General features: G+C 37.3%; 1 protein-coding gene across 3 annotated transcripts in view; it reads left to right on the top strand.

The window, feature by feature from the left end:
* Positions 1–12,369, top strand: part of LOC108425345 (potassium voltage-gated channel subfamily A member 5) — a 63,833-nt gene extending 51,464 nt beyond the window's left edge. Inside the window, exons 2-3 of one of the 3 annotated variants that reach the window (XM_037541314.1) lie at positions 9,499–9,735; positions 9,943–12,369. The gene's annotated coding sequence lies outside the window, so the exon portion shown is untranslated. Of the gene's footprint in view, positions 1–5,136; positions 5,804–9,498 lie in introns of those variants that run through there. The other 2 variants (XM_017693928.2, XM_037541320.1) reach the window with 2 other exon arrangements.
* The last annotated feature ends 3,534 nt before the right edge of the window (positions 12,370–15,903 follow it).

Genomic DNA, 15,903 nt, shown 5'->3' with positions numbered 1-15,903 from the left:
CTTTGCACTGATAACAATCAGGACAGTCCTTTTCCTCTTTGGACGACACAACGTCCGTGATTTCCAAAAACAATTTGAAATGTGGATTCATCAGACCACAGGACACTTTTCCACTTTGCGTCAGTCCATCTCAGATTCGTTTCTGGGTGTTGTTGATATATGGCTTTTGCTTTGCATGGCAGAGTTTTAACTTGCACTTGTAGATGGAGCGACGAACTGTGTTCACTGACAGTGGTTTTCTGAAGTGTTCCTGAGCCCATGTGGTAATATCCATTACAGGATGACAGGCATTCAATGTTGGTTTTCTGCCTTGCTGCTTACTTGCAGAGATTTCTCCAGATTCCGTGAATCTTTTGATGATATTATGGACTGTAGATGATGAAATCCCTAAATTCCTTGCAACTGCACGTTGAGAAACATTGTTCTTAAACTGTTGGACGATTTACTCACGCAGTTGTTCACAAAGTGGTGGTCCTTGCTTGTGAACGACTGAGCCTTTCAGGATTGCTCCCTTTATACCCAATCATGACACTCACCTGTTTCCAATTAACCTGTTCACCTGTGGAATGTTCCAAACAGGTGTTTTTTTGAGCATTCCTCAACTTTCCCAGTCTTTTGTTGCCCCTGTCCCAACTTCCCAAAATGAGTGAATATTTGCAAAAAACTATAAAGTTTATCCATTTGAACATTAAGTACCTTCTTGCACAAAGGCGGAGGTAGCGGTCCAGCTGCTGGATTGTTGCCCTCCTACGGCCTCCTCCACGTCTCCTGGTGTACTGGCCTGTCTCCTGGTAGCGCCTTCACCCTCTGGACACTACGCTGACAGACACAGCAAACCTTCTTGCCACAGCTCGCATTGATGTGCCATCCTGGATGAGCTGCACTACCTGAGCCACTTGTGTGGGTTGTAGAATCCGTCTCATGCTACCACGAGTGTGAAAGCACCACCAACATTCAAAAGTGGCCAAAACATCAGCCAGAAAGCAGAAAGGTACTGAGAAGTGGTCTGTGATCCCCACCTGCAGAACCACCCCTTTATTGAGTGTGTCTTGCTAATTGCCAGTAATTTCCACCTGTTGTCTATTCCATTTGCACAACAGCATGTGAAATTGATTGTCAATCAGTGTTGCTATATATATATATATATATATATATATATATATATATATATATATATATATATATAGTACTGTGTGAGTTTTAGGCATCTAAGCAAATTTTTAAACAATTTACCTCAGCAGTGAGTTTATCTCAATATACATTAGAATAAAGTCATATTAATAATTCAAATAAATGTTTAAAAAAAAAGTAACAAGAATTTCTTGGGTCCATATTTTTCCTTGACACCTTTACAGCCGCCACAGAGACGTGTTAATATCATCAATGACATCATGAGCACAATTTAATGAAGCACTGATTGGTCAAACCAGGAGCTGCTTTTTATCTAAATAAAATACTGGGATCGAGGAGAGGTTTGAAAATGGTTAAACAAACACAATACACAGAATCATCTACAAGTGACATGTGTGATACATCTTAAATTGAAATGGTTCTTCCCTGTGATGGAGAACCTGTTTTAGGACTTTATTTTGGTTCTGCAGAACCCCTTTCACTAAAAGTGTTGGCATTGTGTACAGTTAAATATCATATCACTATTTTACACAGCAGATGGGAACAGATGCTAAAACTGTCATTTTCCCACTTTCCTCAGTTAAAACGTCTGTCACATGAAATTCAGATGTTTCGCATATAGTCTTGTGTCATTAAAATACTGATTTTACTGCATTTCCTACGTGAATTCTGCCATAGCATTGGATATGTCACATAAATCTGCTGTTAATCTGCTTTGCGTCATTAAATGGACATTACATTAATGCTGCAAATAGTCCTGAGGGAATAAGTTGATGGGACGGAGCAGGCGAACGTAGGCATTTCAATCTTAATATAGGCCTAGATTACACAGCTCATCTGCTGTCCGTGAGATGGAGGCGGTGGTGTGTGACGAGCCTGGCACATGAATCCACACCGCATTCGCTAACTTTGCCATTCCTAATGTAGCTCGATCACTTACAAAAACACAGAATGAGTGAATGGAGGACTCCTTAACTACAGCCCAGCTCATACACCACACTGTCTTTACATACGCAGCTGTACCCAACACTGTAAAAGTGCTCCCTGCCACACACTGGAAACAGCAAAAGATGAGAGCACAGAATAGATCACTTGAGAAATGATTGCATTTAAATGGAGGTCTAAGGCCATCTAGTGGAAATAGCTAAAATTAGCAATCACAGTCTAATCATCATCTTAATTATTCCACTAATCATCAATCATTCAAATCTAGACAAATTCAGTTGATAATCAGTGCATTCAAATGTCCAAATCTGAGTACAAACTCAACAATTTTTGCCTTTTTGACTATAACTATGAAATAAAATGAAATTGTTTGGAAATACAGTTCATTCACTGGTTGTTTATTGTACACTTTATGATGTGTTAAAGTCTCAGAAGTCTGGTTTTGAATGAACCATTTGCTGGGAAAATCCAGTCCAAAAGATACACTATGTAAGTTTTGGGGATTTGAAGACCTCTCTGGAGGAAATGTGTTATTGCATGCAATGTGCAAAAGAACTTTTTGTAACCTCAGTTGTGCTTCAGTTCTCTTTCCCAAATGAAAGAATCTGATGACTGCATCTTAACAGAGTATTCGGTAACAATTTTTATGAGTACTATGTTTGTAAGAACCTATAAACACATTCATAACAAGGCATTCTGAAAGTGCCTATAATATTTATAAATATTTAGCACATTATAACTGTGTTTGTTATGCATTATGAATTGTCAACATCATGCATTGTAAATAGCCTTCATAATACATTATACTGTCATTGCCACAGAAACTCAGTCCCAGCTTGCATAATCCATTATGAACAACAATCGCATAAATAAACTTTCCTTACATGCACTTTACTTATATATCACAAATACGACTTACAAGTCATAATTTCATGTCTATCAATAATAACCTAATGATGAGTATGTAAATTCTGTCACTTTACTTGAAGATTGCAAATATGTTATGATACATTGAGAAATTGTTCTATATAGAAGGTTCTATATAGAAGGTTCTAAAAAGAACCTTTGCCTTTACTAGAGGGCCCTTGAAGAATCAACTTTTTTTGACAGTGACGATATAAAACATAATAATGTTCCATAATAATGTACTGCACCTAAAACCTGTGTCATCCACAGTATATCCTTCTCCATCTCATTCCAATCACTGACCCCTGAACATGTCATGGATGTGCATGGGTGAAACAATGATGTTTGCTCTTCTCCTGTTGGTGACTTCTGACCTGCTACAATAGGAATAGGATTTCCTCTGTGTGTTGCATAATCAATGATTATCCCTAGATCACCCATGGCACTCGTGTAATCACAAAGATGCATTCACTCGCTAGTCTGCTCTCTTCATCCTCTGAGTGAATGAAGGCTGCGTGATGGACACGACCTCTACACAACATTCTCACATTCACAATGGGGAGTGTCTGTCTGAGCATCAAATGTTTCTAGGGATGGCAATATTGATTGTTAGTATATATATCAAGTAATCCGTCGATTATTTTGACGATTAACTGAGTAATCTGAGTTTCTAAAAAAGGGCAAATAAAACAAAACAGACTCAAAAAATAATAATACATTATTCATAGTCTTTCGAATATTTTATTATACTTAGTTTAGTAGACAAAAACACATTCATGACACATACAGATACACATTCAAAACACATACAGTGTATTATTTTTCTACATCTTTTAAACATGACGTCAAATTTTTGTGAAGAATGGACCAATAGAAATACTCAAACCTTTTCAAGGTCTCAATATTGGCATTGTATTAGACAAGAAAAAATTGTATCAGCTCATCTGTATGTCATATCTTGTCCACTAGGAATGAATGAAGATCAAAATCATATCTGTGTCAGCAAACTGTATCAGATCAATATTTAAAAATTTAATCCAGTATCCAATTCAATATACTCCAGAACTGTGAAATGTTTAGGTGATGCTGTGCTGCCTATAAAATTTTTTACTGCCTATAAAATTTTTAATTTTAAAAATGTTATGTATTGCTATTAACATCAGTAGACATGTGCATGAAAATCATCCCCAGTTCTTATATTGATGCACCCCCAGAATCCATGGTAGCAAATAGGTCAATACTATGTGTTATAGTCATATAGAGTATCAAGTACTATGTATTGGGGATGTACTTTAAGCCAGTCAGAGTAAGATTAGATGTGTTCACATACTCACTAGCGCATCCCTCTTTTGCTTCCCAAACTAAGAGCGTAGATGATAAAGCAAAAAAAAAAAGGTCTTTTTGTGTTAAATTCAAAAACGTAACATTACTGAGTCAGGCGATTTCTTTTATTAAATGGTTCCCGTCCTAAAATCTGATTAGCTGAGCCACATTTGAAGCCTCTGTAAAATGCACAACAGCTGTATTACTGCGTCACACTACAAAAAAATCCTCACGCTATTATTAGAATAATCTTTGACTGTAATGTTACTCGTTTGGACCACCGAGTGTACTGATGAAGTAAGAAGTTTTGTTTAAACTGGGGGTTGACAGCATAAACAACATCACCATTAATGTCACAGGTTTGAATGAAAGCGCTTACAAGATTCACGGTAAAACTGCAATAAAAAATATCAAAAGAATGTCACTTCAGTGGCTTACATGCTTTAAATGTTTGTGTTTCAGTCAGAGGCAGCGTGAAATCCAGGTGGAATCTCAAACGGCATAGTGTGCTATGTAATTTTTGAAACTGCAGCCTCTACAGCCAAATAGTCCACTATTTGTTGACTCTGGATGTGGTTGAATCCCAAATGACTCTGTACATCTATATTAAGCACTGTGGTGCTTAGGAGTCAGTGTCGACTTTTGGTAAATGAATGTAGAAATGCTTGAAGTCAGCTCTTTGACTCGGTCGACTCTTTGACCCTTTCGACTCTACTGTTTCAGAAATAACGTGGTGATTGGCTTGAGGTAGTTAAAATGTATTCCTGATGTGAATTACTTACCAATTACTCCAGCTTGGGTTTGCGTTATATTACTTCATTTCACTTTCAGGCTTGGCAAGCAAGAGCACTTCCTCATAGCCAAACTGAGCCCTTCTGTCTGTTCCATAGGTAAACACCACTATAAACTCTGATCACAAAATATCCAAAACTTTATCTTTAAATGTGATCAACTGGTAAATAATGTTATTATTTTGTTCTGGTTAATGTTGTGGTCTAGACCACTCTAGTTGCTCTTCGTTATGGGACTGTCTTCATTTTGCAGGGTTGTTCTTTAAGCTTCATTTCGACATTGGCTATATTTGTTTATCACTGGTTCATGTCACAGTGATCTGTGACAGGTCTAAAGCATAGGCAGACAGCTTTCAGGAAGCTTTCATTTCTTCTACATCCTTATATTCATGGCTCTGGTGCTGCTAAATTTAAGTGGAGTCGAGGATTTAACTCCATTGACTCCAGTGGCAGGAGCTGGGAGTCAGAGCTGTGCATCACTACACTTGCACTACATTTGCCAAAGGTAAAAATGCAGCGTGTAGAATAGTGAGGACTAGGGGATGCTTTGGAAACCTGAAGGCAATGGGGCTGTTATGTTTATCTAAATATGTTTTGGCTGATTGACTACATTCAGATTTTTGACTAAACCATTCCCTTTAGTGTCAATTTGAGTTGTGAAATCATAATTTATTTTTCTTCTATACCATTCCAACTTCAGAGTGATATTATGGGTTAATATTATTTTTCCACTCCCTCTGGTGCACAGTGATGTAATCAAAACCCAAAATATGTTTTAGAGGTGGGCAAAAGTCACTCAATGTTACTGGAATATTATGGAAAACAAGAAAAAGTAGTCTTTTAAATTATACAATAAGATGAACTGTGCTTAATATGACCAAGGTAGGGAAAAAAGGTCCATTTTCATTTTAGGTTGACCTTAATACCAGTCAATGCTTATTTTATTTTCAGTGTACTAGTTTGGTGATACAGTAATATCAGTTAAATCTAGAATTTAGCCTAATGTGTAACATTTCCTGTGAATGGATTCTTGAATAAGTTTCTTTGATTGTTGATCAAGCATCATCAGACTTGTGGAGGATTTTATGCATGAGTCTAACCTGTAGCTTTACTGCTGCTAATCTTCTTTCTCTCTCTCACTCTCTCTCTCTCTCTCTCTCTCTCTCTCTCTCTCTCTCTCTCTCTCTCTCTGGTTGAGAGCGAACCTGGATTAGTGCAGAGCAGCACTGGGGGTCATGTCCACCTTCCCTCTGGCAACTGAGGGCACTTAACATCCGTACTGGCTAGTCACAGCCCCGAGGGAAAGCGTCCTCTTTGTGTGCTGGACTGGGAGATAAAAGAGAGGAAGACAGGATGTATTACGCAACAGCATGGGAGTTAGCAGTGTTTTCTCCAGGCTCAGTGACCTGAGAGAGCAGGAATAAAGGGAAGATGGAGGGAGACGGAGAGACACTCACGGATCTAATGGTGCACTCAGGGCTGCAGTGATGGAGGCCCAGACTCACACAGGCTTACAGAAACAGTGGAGAAGCTTCAGGGCCAGCTGATGTGCCAGCTTTCACAAAAAAGAGAAAGATTGGGAGTGAGGTGCATGGCAGCTTGTCAAACAAAACACCCCCTACAATTAACCAAAGCAAAGTTTCATTTTCTGTATTTGTATAGGGAGAATTGTTAGGTTTGTTGTGAGGTTTTTGAAAGCAAGGAAGTTCAATCTGTAGGTCATTTTCTCAACCACAAGGAAGAGAAAACATGTCAAAGCTCATAAATATAATAAACAGAAGGCCATAAACACAGTTAACCACAGCAATGTTATCATTGCTGATTCTTTATATCTGTATGGAGACAATGATTAAGCTGGCTGAGCGTTTTTCAAGCTCCAAAGCAAAGAATGTGAAGGTCATTTTCTTTTCCATGAATAAAAATGACCTCACTAAAGTCAGTAGGAAAAAAACTGAGACAATGAATCTGACAAATAAGGCATTTTGTCAGTAAAGAAGACACCTTCATACAGAAAAAGCAGTTTGTTTTGGTTATGTTTGTTTTACTTTTGGAATTGCAGATATACGTGCTGAAGAATAAGGGCACCAGAAAAGATTATTTGGAACAATATCACAGAAGAACCTGTTTTGTTTTCCTTAAAGAACATTTAAGTGGATAGTTCTTTAAAGACCTCATCTGAAAGCTTCTTTCCAGAGAACCAAAAGTGGTTCTTATAAGGCGTCACTCCAAAGAACCTTCTCCGGTACTTTTGTTTTTAAGACTGCAGGCGGAAAAGGGTTGAGAAATGGAAGCACCAGGGGTCTGCTAGTGGTTGTCCTGCTTGGATTTGGCCTGGCGAGCCGTTTGCATATGCTGAGCAGGATTACACTGATCCAACTTAATGCCTAAGACCATGCAATCATTCATAACTACAGCAGGAACCGCGGTGGGCTGGCCTGGGCCAAACCTACAGTCGCTAGTCCCCCCCCACCATCTGTCACGGCCGACCAGATTAACTTCGAGGAAGATGCCAAGGGTGGAAGTGTGTTGGAGGGGTGTTGGGTGGATGGATGTGTGAGTGGGCTTTTAGTGGAGGGCAAGCACACAGCCTGGTGATGCCATCACAACAAAAATGTTAGACCAATAGCTGTGCACTTTAATTGTCTGCTCTGCAGCCTACTACAAATCCAAACACTGTGATCATAGCCTAAGAGAGAATGTCTATCATATCATTGTTACAGTCATTTAGCAATAAAAATGTAGGCCAGGACTTGCACCTGACTGAAAGAACATCAGACTGTTGGGCTGAGAGTGAGTGTTTTTACACAGCATATTAAGAATATTCCTTTCTGTTTAGGGGAAAAAATGAATTTAATAGCCACTAGGTTAGCATTGTGGAATCTCAAAGCCTGTCAGCATCTCAGATTAGACTTTTTCTGACACCATATGAAATACTGCCACTGTAAAAATGGACAAAATGATGGATACAATTTAGGCTTCAACTACAGACTGCTCCTGTTGTTTTTAGCTCTGCCACATGCTTTTGTCCATTTTCATAAATGAACACAATATATCATACAATGTCAGAAACCGCATAAGCAAGTCTGTTTGAGACTACTTAACCAGCTACAAGTAGGAGGCAAGTGTGTGATGATATGGGCAGTTTCCATTATAATAAAATGATGGACATAAGCTTCTGATATTTGCTAGATTAGCCTCACATCTTCACATCAAACCTAACGAAGGAAAGTTCAGAAACTCTGTGTGTTTAGGGGTACGGTAAGGGGGAAAGTGTAACGGTCAAATCTGAATCTCACTTTCATGTCCTGCACTGCAAAAATTATATTGTGCCAAGTGAAATCATTTTAAATCTAGTAAATATATAAAATATACCTTGCATTAATATTATTTCTAGACTCTTTTTGTTTGTTTTGAAGAATTATATCTAGTGAAATTCTTAGTCTGTATGGAGCTAATTTGCCTTTAACCAAGCAAAATTATCTATGAATACAATGAACCAGTTTCACTCGATAAAGTGACTTAAGTAAAATATATCAAGAAACAGCTTGAATAATTGGAACATTCATTAACACTTCAACACTTTAAGCCTGTATGACACCTACATATGCCTTTCATGACAACTGACATAAATCTACACCAACATTTATAAAGGATTATTTCAACAAGCATCAGTTGTCATAAAGGATGCCTTTGACAGTTCTAATGTGATTTTACCTCAGTAAGTGATGTGACAACCGGCACTTGTAGGAATGCATCTTTATGAATGTCTATACAGATTTGTATCAGTTGTTATGAATGTAGCCCTTCAATAAAATATCAGATATATTGACAAGAATTAAGACGTGTTTACTTACGAATGGATCAGTTTTTTTGCAATGAGTCAAGCTTTCCAAAGAAAGAGCCTCCAATTATGTCCAGTCTCCAGTTATGATACGCAAGTGTAGGCTAGAAAACTTCTACTAAAAACTCAACATAATTACAAGCACATTTTTATGTGTTTTTTTTCTAACACTGTTTACTCCAATAATTTAATTAATCAATTAATTAATGAGTGGAAATTTGATTGTTATAGCAAAGTTATTATTATTCTATTCTATTCTGTTCTATTCTATTCTATTGTATACAGTAGGTAGTAAGGTTAAGCATTATCAACCTATTTTTTTTATTAAAAGTAATGTTTTATTATCAAGTAAATGCATTTTTTTGTTTTCAGTTCAAACTTACACCACATACTTTGAACCGAATGCTATGCTCAGTTTATGGCCCCATAGTCCTGAAAGGCACGGATTAATCACTTTTTATATTTGTCCACAAATACTTGCTGAGATTAATGTGACGTGATTTAGAGGTTTTTCAATTCTCATTTCTCATCTCTCTCTCTCTCTCTCTCTCTCTCTAACAGATCCCATGAGAAGTAAAGCAGTGAGAAATGCTTGGCCGTCATGACAGCAGACTTTTCAGACCCATTTATCATTCATTTAGACACCTGTGCCTTCGATCAAGCCCTCTAGGACCTCCTGGTTTTAAGACATTCACAAAGTGTACAGAACACATACACTGCCCACAGTATAGTGACGGATACTGCTGATGACTCCAGTTCTCCTGCTTTTCTGCTAAAACTGGACGAGGAGCATCTAAGGTGTCGTTCCTCCTACTTCTAAGTCCTGTTTTCTGTGTTGAACTCTAGTCAATGTACGATGATTGACATCATATCAGAGGAGACCCCTCTCTGTGCAATATCAGTCAATATTAGTGTGAAGTTGTCATGTGGAAGTAGATTATGGATGACTGTGCTCAGTCACTTTATTTTTGTAATGCCGTTTTCCTAATTTCTATTTTTCTAAAGTGAAGTTTCCCTCCCATCGAGTGACGAAGGAACCCCAAGCACAGTTTGGAGATAAGACACTTTAGAAGAGAAAAAAGGCCTAATTTCTTAATCAGGGCAAAAGCCATAGCATATCGCTTCTACCACAAAGAGTGATTTAAGCTTGCCTGGTACACCTCAGTGATGAACTGGACTGAGACTGGTGTCCCACCAAACTTCCACTTCAGTCAACATATGGAAGGAGAACATGCAGGCTAATGCTTTGGACAGCTATATCAGGTCTCTATAAGATACTAAAGTTAGCAATTCTCTGTCTATGCGTGGCCTATAGATTCTTCTCAGCTAATGTTATTTTTGAATCAATCTCCTGCATATCATGGCATTATTGTGTGTGTATATGTGTGTATGTGTTTGTATGCGTGACAGCATGGAGGTTTATGAACAGACTGTTGGTTACATTTTGACCTGACCTCTTCACCTGCGATTGTGAATACGTGAAACCTCTCCTTTAAGCTGCTATCCTTGTACTGTTTGTGCTGAAGTCACCCAGCCTTATTCCTGAAGGAAAAAAAAAACTCTCCCAGAATTTTCCGCAGGACATTCTTCAATTACCCAGTATCTTCATAAATGCATTTAAGCTGAAGATATTAATTACAAAATATATAATGTTCTGGAAGATTATATGAAGGACAATCGAGATAAATACAGGAAATGTAGGAAACTGTTATTGAAAGAAACACTGAAATCCAGCCTAATGCCTAGAGATACAGTACTGTGCAAAAGTTAGAATCCACCCTTCATTTGTTTAATTTTCATTCAGAATGGCCGTTGCGTACAAGTTGGTTATTTTTCAGCTTCAGTAAAGCAGAAAATGTATATTTCGCAATAAATCTGAATAACTAAACACAATATCACGTGTCCACACTTTAAAGCTTCCTTTGTTTTCCGATGACTTGCTCTCAGTTTTTCAGAGAAATCTTCAGGGATGTTTTTCCACATTTCCAAAGTTCAGTCTTAGAAGTTGGTTGTATTTTCTGCATCTCATGATCCAAGTGATGCCAAACACATTTGGTGATGTTCAGGTGTGGTCAGTCAATTGTCTTGAGATCACCAGCAGCTTGTTTGTTTTGCAATTTTTTTTGTCTTTCCTATTGCGTGTCCTTTTGTCAGTAATGGCTACTTGACAGCTATACATCCTTTCAGACTCATAGTGTTGAGTTGTCTTCTCATGGTGGAAGGATGGACAGAATCACCTGTGGATTTTTCAGTTCTGAAGCAAGAGTGGAACCTGATTTTTTCCTGTCTCACAAAGATAAAAGCTTTACTGTATCCCTTCAAACAGGGCCCACCAGCAGTCCTAAAGTTTTACTACACATTTCTACAACCTAAGAATTGCTCCCCTAGTTTGCACTGAAGTCCCTGTAGTTACAGAATAATAAGCCTTAGTATGTAATAAGCCTGATATTTTAAGGGGTGAACTGATGGTGACAGTTTTGGTGGTCTACAAAGTGTTGCACAGTTGCCCCATTTTCTTAACACGTTTACTCCAGCTTTGGAAACTCCTGCCTTTCACTTCTTTTCCTTTGATTTTATGCAAGTGAATTGCATCTGGTCTCTCCTAAAAAATGAATAACTTGTGCTTAATAGCTGTAAATAATTTAAGGGTGGTCTCTGACTTTTGTACAGTTCTGTATATGGTGGACCTATTAGGTAGATTGACCTTATAAAGCGGCGATTGAGATGGCTATTAAGATGGCTATTAAGTGCATAAACTCCTGTCATTTGTTAAAATAAACTACACTTCTTCATTGTGTTATCTTCATTATACTCACCGATCAAGTGTTCTTTAGTTATTCTTCATTCCTCTTCTGTGAACCTACACAGATTAAAAGAGAGGAACAATAAATCTCACAGGGCTTTTTGAATTAAATATGCCACAACCATTGGACTCTGTATAGATGCACATCCTATATAGTTTTTAAAGAAGACGACTACAGCTTAGTCACTGGGTTTCTTCATTTCTTCATTCCTAAACTGATACTGAATGAGGTGTGTGTGTGAGTTGTGTGTGGAGCTGCTCCTATACAAGTACCTTTATTAACCCCTTCCCCACTACACCCTAAAAAAAAGAGAAAAAAAAACAATGCTGCCAAATTGGTATAAAGCCAAATTGCTGATGTTTCTTATGTGACTTGTTTAGGTGTTTTACATGTTTAAACCTCATCCCTTTAAATGTTATGATGTGTTTTTAAGAATAAATCTATTTGTTAAATTGTTAATATGTTGAGAAATTATGCGAGTGAATAAAGGAAAATAAAGGATAGTGTGTCATTAAAATTGTCTGTTGGTGATATAATTTAGTACCTAATGAGACAATATGAAATACGGATTATGTGGAGACATTAACAATATGCCAAATATGTTTTAACCCTCTGGGGTCCACAAACTCGTCTGCATGTCAAATTCAATGCTTCTGTAAATGTTTATCTATCTTTGTGATAATACAGTACAGAAATACAGTTCAAACACTTCCTGAATCTGTAGAGTCTGCCCTTTCAATTCCATCTGATCTTGAGATCATACATGACTCATATCTGGAGTGATGAGGCTATGAAGAGGGGTTGAGATACACATAATCTGCCTCACATCATGTGTATTTGGTGGATTCATGTGTCCATCTACATTTTGTTTGAAACTGACTAATGGACACTCAGGAAATCACTAAGAACTCACCCACCACACTGGAAAGCCTTCATTCTTCCTTCAGTCAACATTGCACAAACAAGAAATGACATGCTATGACAAATGACATGTTTACAGCTGTTGAACTTGCTGCAGCGGTTTTGGAAAGTAGTGACAAAGATTTTGATATGAAACATATGGGCATTGTGTTTTATGCAAGGGCCTTTAAGGGCAAAAGTTATGCAAAAATCAAGAAAACGGCCAAAACCCCACATCAAGTTGATGGGACCCCATTATTATTATAAGATATTATTACATTTGGTGATGCCTCCCCTCCTGAGAATAACAGCACTGAGCTGCTTATAGTAAGGCTTATTAAAGTTACAGAACATGTGTTGGGAGATCTTGGACTACTTCTCCATGCATAACGCTTTCAGTTCCTTGATTATCTTGAGTCTTCACTTGTGCTCCTGCCACCATTCCTCTGAAGATTTTCATCTGTGTTTCTGGTGCTGCATTTTGTGGCTGCTTCTTTCATGGAACTCATAAAAATGTCTAGTCAGATGTCGCCTGACAATGGATTTTGGATTTTGCCCTGATCGGTCATTCTAATGGTAATTTCAGCTGGCATTGCCCCACCAAAGCACAGCTGCCTCATGACTGACTCATGACTCTTCTTTCAAAAATCGGGAATTCCAAAAATTTCTCCAAAAACTTATTTCCACTTAGACTATTAAAAAATATTTTAAATATTTACAATATTTACAACTATTTAAAAATACTTGCAGTGCTTATTTGCAAGTCACATATAAATATTTAATATTCAAATTGTAGTAGAAGTAACACATATAATATACATTAATTCTTATTAACAAACTATTATTAATCAACTAATATTCAAATTGCAGCTTACAGGGGTCTGCTACACAGACAATTGAATTGCATAAAACAAATCCTAGTTTCCCTGCATATAGTTAAGTATTTCATTGTGTTTTCCTTTGCATTGATGCAACTGTTATTTTTTCCTCATATTCCTGAATTATTTCCTGAATTATTATTTTTATTATTTATTTATTATAAAATACTATGAAGTGGAAAGTTTCTTAGGGTCCCAGAATGTTCCAGTAGGGCCCTGGAATGAAATGCCTTTTGAAAGTCAGCAAGAGTAAGAAACAACATGTCCTCACAGCAAGTTTAATCATGGATAATAAGCTTTCATTGATTTTTTTTGACCACAAAGTCACGACTTACAAATGGTCTCTTGATTCACTCAGTTTACCAGGATTTCTGAAAATGCAGGAGACTCACTGATCCACAACTACAGCGCCATCTCCTGGACAAAACCTCAGCTGAGCATCTTTAACAAAAGTCAAATAGAGAACCTGCTTCACTTCTAAAAAAGACATTTTAAGTAATGTTAGAGCGGAAAACCCTAAACTGTCATCACAACGTGCTGAAGTATATCTGCAGCAGATTCTGTAGTTTAATAGAGCTCTGTCGTTGTTAATAGAGGAAGTGTACAAGAAGAGTTTCATCGGTTATATTTGTATCATAAAGCAGTTTCAGGTCCAGACCCCAAATGATCAAGCAAAAAAAGCCTGTGTAAGAGCGTCCTCATCTGGTTGACACCAAAAAAATAGCACAATAACAGCAATAAGGAACAGTGGATGTGGAAATGGCTAATGAATATACTATAATGACAGTGAAGACGTCATCTAAAAATAATGAGTTCAATCCATGACTGATAGAAAAGACATGTATGAAGAAACAGTAGAAAGAGGATATGTTAGTAGAGCACATGTAAGGTCAGTATAGCGTGAGACAGGTATTAAATGTAGAATGAATGAGTTGCTTCAGTTAAAGTGAGTGCAGCAGTGAGCTGACACCAACTCAATCAGTCAGTAGATGGAGAAGTGATGATGGACTGTTCACTAGAGTCACCAACATCCAACTGAGGCTTCTGGCATAGCAGGAGGGGGTCAATAGGACTGGATTTAGCGGGAATTCAAGAGAACACCATTTGCCTGGTCACAAAACCTCCTGTTTAAAAAACTGGCATCCCCTTTCATTCCATTCATGCATGAGACTTACACACCAGCTTGATTTTGATGTACAAAACATACCAAAGTCCATGTAAAAACAAAGTCACTGTAGGACAGTCATAAGCTGTTCACATACAAGACTTTCATTCCAAAATGCTGTATATCCATTTGCACAATTTGGAAATAATGAGGAAAGAATAAAAAGAAAAAGACATTTTGAAAAGCTGTTGTGTAGTGGAAATCATTTTTAATTCTCTATATTAAAGGTGTTATTAATCATTATGTAGCATAATTTTATAATTAAGTTTATAATTTAGTAAGTTTAGAATTGCATTTGACAATTGATTTTTGCTGTCTAGGCAGCCTAATTACAACATAACATGAGAGATATCTGGAAATATAATAATAATAATAATAAGTCTGACTTAAATGGTCTTATGACAAAAGAACACATGTGATTTAGCCCAGGGCAGCAGGTTATCAGGAAAAACAAAACAGCAGAGAAGCAACCAACCAGCCTGACAAAGCCAGACAAAGAATATCCGTATATACATTATTTCTGACTCGATGTGAAAACTACTCAGATAATTAATGTTTCTAAATAGAAAATTAAATAATGCATTTTATGCTATTATAACCTGTCAAATGGCCTAATTATGATATATGTCTCCCATTATAAAATGCCTAAGCTCTGTCCTGCTGAGATATAATGGGAGCACAGAACAAATGACTACTTTATCAAGCCAAGCCTCCAGTGGGAAACTCGTTCATTATTAGTGTAAAGGGGAAGGATCCAAGGGAGATGGCTTCTATAAACAAGTCTCAGCAAGCCTAAAATGACTGGCCGTTTCACAAACCTAGCACTTTGTTTACCAAGGGCAATTAATGTCTCTGGAGATCTTACAAAGCTCTAAAATTTAACCATTAGCCACAAAGTCAGTATTTTTCTTAAGTATTTACGGACTATGAGAGTTCGGAACTACACATGTTGAAGGAAAAGCCATAAGAGAACAGAGTAATTTGATGTTAATGTAGTTCATTTCAGATAAAACAACTTGTCAAACAAAGGCACATTATAATAACTAGCTTTCACGGTATGAGAAATTCATTAGCAGAAATATTTAAGTCGCTTACATGCTAATTATGAGGCAGTTAAGGTCAATGTCTATGGCCTCTTTCATTTATTCTGTCCACAATTATGACTGTCAGACAAAATCTGTCACCACCTCAATTAGTTAATGAGTTAAAGAGATGACTA

This window comes from Pygocentrus nattereri, chromosome 1 (assembly GCF_015220715.1).
Source record: "Pygocentrus nattereri isolate fPygNat1 chromosome 1, fPygNat1.pri, whole genome shotgun sequence".
In the NCBI taxonomy this organism is placed as follows: domain Eukaryota; kingdom Metazoa; phylum Chordata; class Actinopteri; order Characiformes; family Serrasalmidae; genus Pygocentrus; species Pygocentrus nattereri.
Note: the sequence above shows the minus strand (reverse complement) of the source record. Positions and strands in the feature narration are given on the sequence as shown.